The sequence below is a fragment of the Microcaecilia unicolor genome, chromosome 6 (genome assembly GCF_901765095.1).
Source record: "Microcaecilia unicolor chromosome 6, aMicUni1.1, whole genome shotgun sequence".
NCBI lineage: Eukaryota > Metazoa > Chordata > Amphibia > Gymnophiona > Siphonopidae > Microcaecilia > Microcaecilia unicolor.
In genome coordinates this window covers 112,422,745-112,432,091 of record NC_044036.1, presented here as the reverse complement: position 1 = coordinate 112,432,091, position 9,347 = coordinate 112,422,745, and the positions used below count along the sequence as shown (strand labels likewise).

General features: G+C 39.9%; 1 protein-coding gene across 1 annotated transcript in view; it reads left to right on the top strand.

The window, feature by feature from the left end:
- The first annotated feature begins 300 nt into the window (after positions 1–300).
- DDR2 (discoidin domain receptor tyrosine kinase 2) overlaps positions 301–9,347 on the top strand; it is a 169,114-nt gene continuing 160,067 nt past the window's right edge. Inside the window, exon 1 of the mRNA XM_030206964.1 lies at positions 301–460. The gene's annotated coding sequence lies outside the window, so the exon portion shown is untranslated. The remainder of the gene's footprint in view (positions 461–9,347) is intronic.

Below are 9,347 nucleotides of genomic sequence, written 5' to 3'. Positions count from 1 at the left end.
TTACTGCAAATTAAACAAAAGAAAAGTGTGCTCTTAGAAGGGATGATGGCTCTTTAAGGGAGCTTTATGGGCATATACATTTTTTTTCTACTTATGAATGGGTATTTTCCATAAATTATAGCTTGCACTTAGTCCCTGGAGTCTGAAGAAATAACTTTCCAAACAGAACTCAGCTCTGATTGGTATTTCAGGCTAGTATTTTGTTTTTGCCCCTAATTGAAGCCACATGTGCAGGATACTGGATTCTGGGATGTCTGGCAGCAGCCCAGGAATTCTCTGAGTGCCAGGTCTCTAGCCACGGCAGCTTGCATCAGCCTTTAGGTTAGCCACACTAACGGATTACAGAAGTTTCTTATGTATCTTTTTGTTTGATAAAGAGAGAAACACCTATCACTTATAGTTTGCAATCTGTTCACAAACGGATTAAAAGCAACTCTTCAAGTTCAGCGTGGCAAAAAACGTAAGTTCATGTTTTTTTCTTTTGGTATTTGTGTTCTAGAAGCAAAGAAGCTACTTCGCTGCTCTTTTTTTTTTTTAAGCTATGGAGTATTTTCAATTGAAGAGGAAACGAGTGCAAGCACGATATGAAGGTGTAGTGCTTTTGGTTTGATTTGGCAAGGAATACGGAGAGAGAGGTGCCGTTAGGAGCCCGAAACCCACATTAAATCTTTAGGGAGCGAAAGGTAAATAGGGGATTTTTCCATAGTTGTTGGCATGGCAGGCAGGAGCAGCTGCTTGCAGATTCAATGGATCTGAAGTTCTGGGTTTAGGGACTTGCCTGATTCAGAGGAGCAACATTTTTGGAAGAAGGGATTTTAGTCACTGTATTAGGTAAGCTGAGGAATTCGTTTTACTAATCGACGATGATCGGTGAGGCTTTTCATCACAATTTGCTCTTAAATGTTACTTTTTTTTTGTAGTTTCACTTTTCCACTGGTAAAAAGTACTAGACTGGCAGTACTTAGCAATCAAGGCTGGCCAAGGCTAGGTGGTCGCCTAGGGCAGCGAAGATAATTTGTAGTCAAAGCAAAACAATAGGTCCTGACAGCCACACAGACTCAGAGAACCATCAGCACTTACCGGCTTTTTAATTTTCTGTGTGATTATCACGATTGTAGGCTTATTTACCAAAATCTTGGGGGGGGGGGGGCTGCAGGTTAGGGGTCTGAAAGTTAATTTTGTGGGGAAGGGGAAGGCTGAAAGTTCACTTAGGGGGCCTTTTACTAAGGTGTGCTAAAGATTAGTGCACGCTAAATGATAAAATGCCCAGAGGAATCCATTAGTGCCCTTTAGTAAAAGGACCCCTTAAGGTGCCACTACCCTTGCATCACCTCTGTTACCAATGAATATGCACAGAGCAGGGGCAGCACTGAAAGCAGCAGTGCCAGATACACCCCCTCCCCATCCTCCCAACACAAAGACAAATTGGCCTTATTCCTTACCACTGTCTGATACAGTATAGTCCTATAATTCCGTTTATTGTTCCAGTTTAAACCCCATAATGCTTAAGGGATGAAATATGTAGAGATGTTCCTAGATGGCATAGAGGTAGATGGTTGGTCTATAGATTTTACTTATTGTCTAATCTGAACATTTTTATTACACTTAACCAGATTAAGGCTCTAGGCAGATAGCAATAAATGAAAAGAAATTGGGCTATAGTCCCAAGAGAAACGTAATTTGAACTGAAGTACAAAAAACACAGACATCCTAAAAGTTAATTTCTTAATAAATGCTGTTCTAACAAATAAGTTTGCAGGAAGTATAGTAGCAATCAACTGCTCTAAGTGCACAAGGTAACCTATTCCATAAATCAAGGCCTCTGCCTATGATTTGATCTTTGTCTCATAGTAGATTTTCGACACAAAGAATTTGATGGGATAGTTAAATTTCCTAAAATGAGCCCTAAAGATTTGGTTGAGGAATAAACAGAAATTAAGTACACAGATATTCAGGTGCCAGGCCGTGTAAAAATAAATGATAAAAGCTTAAACTAAATTCTTGCTTTTATAGGGAGCCAATGCAATTTTAATAGAAATGGAGTAGCATGATCAGTGGATTTTCTCCCTTCCTCTCCCAAACTGGTTGAACAGCAATATTTTGCACATATACATTACATCTATCTCTATCTCTATTTATATCCAAGATGTGCAATATGCTGCATTATCTATGCATGATGAAACCACAAGCATCCCTACCCCATTAAAAAATCCAGCATCGGCCATCCATCAAGCCTAGCTGATGCAAATAAAAATGTCTTCTGGATCATTTATTAAATTATATGTAACCTTCTACCCAGCACTCTCTTTGCAATTTGGTTTCTGAAAGAAATTCAGCAGTGGAGGCTAGGAAAGGTCCTTCCTATTTACTCAGATAAGTTACTCCTGCACTGAAGCAGGACCTCCACAATACATTCTTATCAAAATTACACTGACCTGCTGAAGTACAGCTTGATTAATCAAAGCTCTCTTACCTGGTCTTCTGGTTTTATCATGGCTACTCAGCAGGAGTTCTGTTTCCTTGGCTCATCACTGGCTTTATAAACAGGCAGGCTTTGCAGGGAAGAATTGACCATGTCATGTCTGCATGAATCAACATTTCCCTTTTCATGCACTCTTTGGCTTCATGGTTTCCTACTAGAATTTTGATTAAGTGGTTTAGTCAAACCACTCCTCATTCAGTTATTTGGAAGGGAATATTTTTTTGTATTTAGGGTGTAGCCATGGGTGGGCCTGGGTGTGTCATGGCCCCTTCCCCCATTTTGGTATCAGATCCAACCAGTGGAGGAGCAGAACCACATAACATCCCATCCAGTTATGTTCTCATTTAACATCCACACTGCCTAGAGCCTACCCATGTTAACTTGTACCCCCCAAATTAGTCTGAGCTACATCACTAGGTCTGTCACCCTTCTCCCTCCTCCAATATAGCATATGCTCCAGAAGATTAACCTTCCCAAGAGAAAAACTGTAGGTCCATCTTTTGAATCTTTTTCGGATTCTAATTAGTATGGGTCCCCAGTACAGGTTTTCCTTAGGTGCAAAAATTAAAATTCCATCTCTATGCTAGGCTTGATCTTTTATCCCAATAAATTTCCCTCTTTTGGCTACTAGACATTGTATTTATTTTCCTCAAAAGCTAGAGTTAATTGTCTTTATTCATAGGTCCCGTTCCATTTGGTTTTTATGCCATGTGATACTGATTCTCTTTGCCCTTCTCAAGACCTCCCAATATCTGTGAGCCCCAATTCTTGCTATTTTGTGGTTTGTTTTTTAACTTCTTGATCCCTTCTTGGAACTTGGTGCATTTCACAACATAAAACCACAATACGTTCAATATAAAACACCACAGTACACTTAAAATAAAATCACCAACCTCCAAAATACAATCATCACCCAACCACACCAAACTAACTAACCAACTACATAAATAAACAAATCTGATTTCCTTCACAGCACCACCAGCCATATAATCTTCCCTTCATCCATCTGCCAGTGTGGGCCTCATCATTCTTTCTCCAAGTTCTCCACATTAACTAGTGTCTTAAGGGCTTATTGGCTATCTGGAAGCATCTAGTCTTGTTTTCCAAATGCCAGTTCAGCTTCTTTCGGTCATTATTAAGCCAGAATGTTTCATCTGCTTCTAAACATTTCACCATTGAGGGAACTAAAATTTTGGGCCTCAGAGGTCTTGTACAAACTGAGAGGCCAGAGACAGCATTGTGTAAATTCCCCAAAAGTTGCTGAAATGTAGGTGTTGGAATGCAGTGTGAATTCTATAATAGAAATTGTGCGCCCAGCTGCTGTTATACAGTATTAGCATACATCCGCATTTATGTGCCTAACTTTAGGCATACAACACAATCTGTCCCAGGCACTTAATTCTGTACATATCCTATAATGGCAGAGAGGGCATTAAAGCAAAATCATGTCTCTCAACTATTTAGTCATGCGCCCAAAATTTATTGTTCTTATAATAATTTCAATGTTTTTTGAAAAGGATCATCAGAATTCCCTGCATCTGTTCTGCTTCAAGAATTTTCATATAGCAGCAGAGTGCAAATCATCATTGATCCATGTTTTTTTCTAAAAAAAAATTGTGAATGGAAAATATGTCACTTGGTTCCAACACTTTTGTAGTCATAGCATTTAGACTTAATCCATCCTTTCTATAGTTATGACAATGATGCACAGTCCAGCAAAATGCTCATAATCCCAATAACTTCTGTAATGTTACTTAACTGGCAGCAGATTTCAATACAGAGAGAACTTCCACTGAATTGGCCAGGTTTTGTGTCGTCATCAGGGAAGAGGTTCATGCAATGCTCTCATTTCCAACAGAATCATAGTTCCCTCATACAGAGAAAATGGCCGCCATCAAAGCATTCCAGTGACAGTCTCACTGGATGAGGGTGGGGTGGTTTAGGTGAGAGACTGTCACTGGAAAGCGTTGATGTTTCACTTATATATACTGTTATTTATCAACATTTGATTATTTCTGATCTGATGAAGAAGGTGTACCTTCTAAAGCTAATAAAAAATGTATTGTCCAGTAAAAAAGTTATCATCTTATTTTCTTTTCTATGTTTTATTTCTATTGATTACCTTTAAAAGTGGAATAACACGGCTACCACGTCTCTCTACTGCTGATGAATAAGAAATCTGAGGATCATATTTCTCCTATTCTGTTTTCTCTCCATTGGCTTCCAGTAGAATCTGTTTAGTTTATCAGAGTTTGTATTTAGATGGACCATTGTGATTGAAAGTATTGTTGCAGCCACAAGAATCAAAAGAGAATTTATGATCTCAGCAATTTTTATTAAGGGTGCCTTCTTGAATTAGACTGCAATGTATATTGCAATGGGCTTTTACAATAGGGTCCCCATTTATGAAATGCATTGCCACTAGAGGTTGGAAAGATTTTACGTTGTGTATAAATAGCAGCTTATAAGCATGCAAATTGCCAACATGTGCAAATAGTACTCTTAGAAAGCCACTGCTTACATGTGACGGTCCACACTGTGTCTAGATAGCAAGGAGGTGTGGTTGTAGTGTAGAGAGGGAGTGGTTTATGTAGGCTAAAAACACTAGTGTATATTCTCCATTTTAAAAGGGCAGTACATGTCTAGATTTTTTTTTTAATGGTGACATCTGCATTTACACCTGTCCCAAGGCACATATAAGTACATGCTGAAAGGCAGGTGTAAAAACTGAGGCCAGTTCTTCCATCTGATTCCCCCCCCCCCCCCCCCACTTCCCCTGGTATCTGATACCATCCCTAGATATTAAAAAAAAAAATCAACCCTCAGCAACATGGGCCTTCCAGCATCTGACTGTCCCCCCAACAAAGAGTTTAACTTATGGCCTCTGGACAGACCCCAGTCTCCTCCTTATCCTCCTACCTGGGTCCCTGGTGTCTAAAGAAAGCAGTAACAATGTCCAGTTGCTCTTGTTCCTCTGTGTTCCAGGTTCAAAATGGCATCTGCAATCCATTGAGGTAATTTCATGGTACTACAACTAAGGCTTAGGTTTCAGGAAGCAGATGAAAACCTGGCTCTTTTTCCAAGCCTTTAATGAAAGAGGCAGGCAAACTAGCTAGTCATACACTCAAGGACTAACATCTGCTGCAGATACTTCAACAGGACATGCGATGAGTTGCATGCACCTTTCTGACTGTACATTAAATTTTTTTCATTAGTCACCCTTATTTATTTCAGTTTTTGCTAATCTATCTTATCTGTCTAAATGTTTCACATGTACTTTGTCCCCTTTGTTGTCTATTAAAATGTTTTAATGTGTGTGTTGACATTGTAAGTAACATACTATGGTATAATGTGTATTTGAATATTTTAGTGTTATAACTGTTCATTGTCTGTGTCCAGATTATATTTGCTGTACACTGCCCTGAGTGAGTGTCTTCAACCAGGTGGAAGCCATTCTGACTCGTTCTCATTATGCCATGTCTCTCAGTATGGTTAGTAATTTTGTTTTCTAGTATAGCTTCAAACCATTTTGCCCAGCACTAACAATAGATTTATGGGTCTATAGCTTCCCAGATCACCACTAGAGCCCTTTTTAAAAATCGACATTGTTAGTCATTCTTTATTCCTCGGATAATGGGGCCGTTTTGAACTAAAGCTTACTAGTTACAGGTTAGCAAGTTCAAATTTTAGCTCTTTCAGAACTTTTGGAATGAATCCCATCTAGTTGTGACAATTTGTTGCTCTTGAACACTGTGATGTGCTGTAGTTTCTATGAATCATCATCATCATCAGATAAGGTTTCTGGTGTAGGCATGACCTCAATGTCCTCCTCAGTAAAGAACTTTTAAAAGTCTCTCTTGACCTACCTTAATTGCTGACTTACCAGTGCTTATGCTCATCTCTATTGCCTTCATTAGAGTATGTTTTCCATTTTCTGAAAGATGCCCTTTTGGTTTTCACTGCCTCTTTCAACACACCATTAAGTCACGCTAGCCAGTGTTTGGCCTTTTTTTGACCTTTTTTTTTTTTTTGTATTTCTTTGTGTATTAAATTTCAAATACAGTTACAAGCACATAACTTGCTACAGAAAAGAAGTTCAGAATACACTTTCATAAAGGAAACACTCATTTAACTATAAGATCAAATTAAACTTCCAAGCTTCACTAGTCCACCATTAAGGGAGAGGGGGAATCCATTACACTACACAAAGGAAAATAGAAAGAGAAAATTGATATTAATACCCATAACAGTATACAATTTTAATGCGATTACTTTAGTAACATAATCATCAGGTACAATAACCATAGCACCTCCAACAGGAGCACCGGTTGACTGAGACTCAAGTTTAGAGGCTACAAAGTTAGTCAAGTGTTGCGATTTCATAAAAGATATCACAAACCCCCTGGTACCTGACTAGATGTTTACATGGATAACGCAGAAAAAAATAAAGCCCCTAACTTCAACACTGTTAGTTTAAGCAAATGGCTTCCTTCTCTTCTGTGTGTTCTTAAGACACATTACTGATACCAAGTCAGCTCGGCTTTTGTGGGGGGAAATCTTGCCTGACCAATTTACTTCAATTCTTTGAAGAAGTAAACAAACATGTGGACAAAGGGGAGCCGGTTGATATTATGTATCTGGATTTTCAAAAGGCATTTGACAAGGTACCTCATGAAAGGCTACAGAGGAAATTGGAGGGTCATGGGATAGGAGGAAATGTCCTATTGTGGATTAAAAACTGGTTGAAGGATAGGAAACAGAGAGTGGGGTTAAATAGGCAGTATTCACAATGGAGAAGGGTAGTTAGTAGGGTTCCTCAGGGGTCTGTGCTAGGACCGGTGCTTTTTAACATATTTATAAATGATTTAGAGATGGGAGTAACTAGCAAGGTAATTAAATTTGCTGATGACACAAAGTTATTCAAAGTCGTTAACTCGCGACAGGATTGGGAAAAATTACAGAAGGACCTTGGGAGACTGGGCGGCTAAATGGCAGATGATGTTTAATGTGAGCAAGTGCAAGGTGATGCATGTGGGAAAAAAGAACCCGAATTATAGCTATGTCATGCAAGGTTCCACATTAGGAGTTACGGACCTAGAAAGGGATCTGGGTGTCATCATCAATAATACACTGAAACCTTCTGCTCAGTGTGCTTCGGCTAGGAAAGCGAATAGAATGTTGGGGTATCATTAGGAAAGGTATGGAAAACAGGTGTGAGGATGTTATAATGCCGTTGTATCGCTCCATTGTGCGACCGCACCTTGAGTACTGTGTTCAATTCTGGTCGCCGCATCTCAAGAAAGATATAGTAGAATTGGAAAAGGTGCAGTGAAGGGTGACTAAAATGATAGCGGGGATGGGACGACTTCCCTATGAAGAAAGACTAAGGAGGCTAGGGCTTTTCAGCTTGGAGAAGAGACAGCTGAGGGGAGACATGATAGAGGTATATAAAATATTGAGTGGAGTGGAACAGGTGGATGTGAAGCGCCTGTTCACGCTTTCCAAAAATACTAGGACTGGGGGGCATGCGATGAAACTACAGTGTAGTAAATTTAAAACAAATCAGAGAAAATCTTTCTTCACCCAATGCATAATTAAACTCTGGAATTCGTTGCCGGAGAACGTGGTGAAGGCGGTTAGCTTAGCAGAGTTTAAAACAGGGCTAGACGGTTTCCTAAAGGACAAGTCCATAAACCACTACTAAATGGACTTGGGAAAAATCCACAATTCCAGGAATAACATGTATAGAATGGTTGTACGTTTGGGAAGCTTGCTAGGTGCCCTTGGCCTGGATTGGTCGCTGTCGTGGACAGGATGCTGGGCTTGATGGACCTTTGGTCTTTTCCCAGTGTGGCATTACTTATGTACTTATCTTGCAAAAGCTGGACTTTGGCTTTCAAGAAAGTAGTTGTTTTTTTTTTTTTTGCACAAAAAAACATTTTAAGAAGCCAGTTCCTGTCTGGGTCCAATACACAAGTCACTAATATAGTAGTCACCACAGGGAGTCTGATCCTTGAAGAAAATCAGTCAAATCCAAACTATCTATTTCCAAAGAAGGCACTTGAACCACACCTTCTTGCTTCTTTGCCTGTGGGAGATAGTAAGCTCTAGAAACAAGCGGAACTGATTCAGTAGGCACCGTAAGTATATTTGTAACAAACTTCTTATACTGCAGGGAATTAATACATTTCAAATTTTTCCTCCTATTCGCATTGTCTAAAGCCTTATGACACACAGTAGCCATATCTTTAACAAGAATTTCTTCTGTGTTGAATATCTTGAACATTTTTCCCATATCTGAGAGATGTGATTTTAAATCTCCTATATCAGCTCAAACAGTGCTTTGGTGTTGCACAACCATCTCCATTTTCTGTAACATGGTTCCCATATGGTCCAGAAGCTCTCCCATACAGTTTCCAGGGCTGAAGGCAGGGATTCCAAAGAGCCAGATGGAGCTGCAGACATAAAGGAAATCAGTCAACCTCCATCATTCTCCAGGCACCAGACACTCCCCTGTGGCCTGTGAAACCTCCAGGACAGAGATCTCAGTCTGCATAGCAACAACTGTGGCCTGGACATGAACCGGAGCCTTCTTCCTTCAGCTTCCAAAGTCTTACTGCAGTTCTCAGCTTTCTCACGGCATAGGCGGGCCTAACCACTCCTCCTGGAAAAGTGAAACTTCCAGCTCTATGGGCTCTGACGACCCTCCTTCCACCATTGATATCTTGGAATAAAAGCTACTACCTCGGCTTGATGGATAGAGCTCTCCATAGGGCTGGATGCTACTGGTGCCAAAACCTCCAAGGATCGCTACTGCACTCCTTTCTGTTTTATTAACCATATAGTATGAAAAAAAACAGGCAAA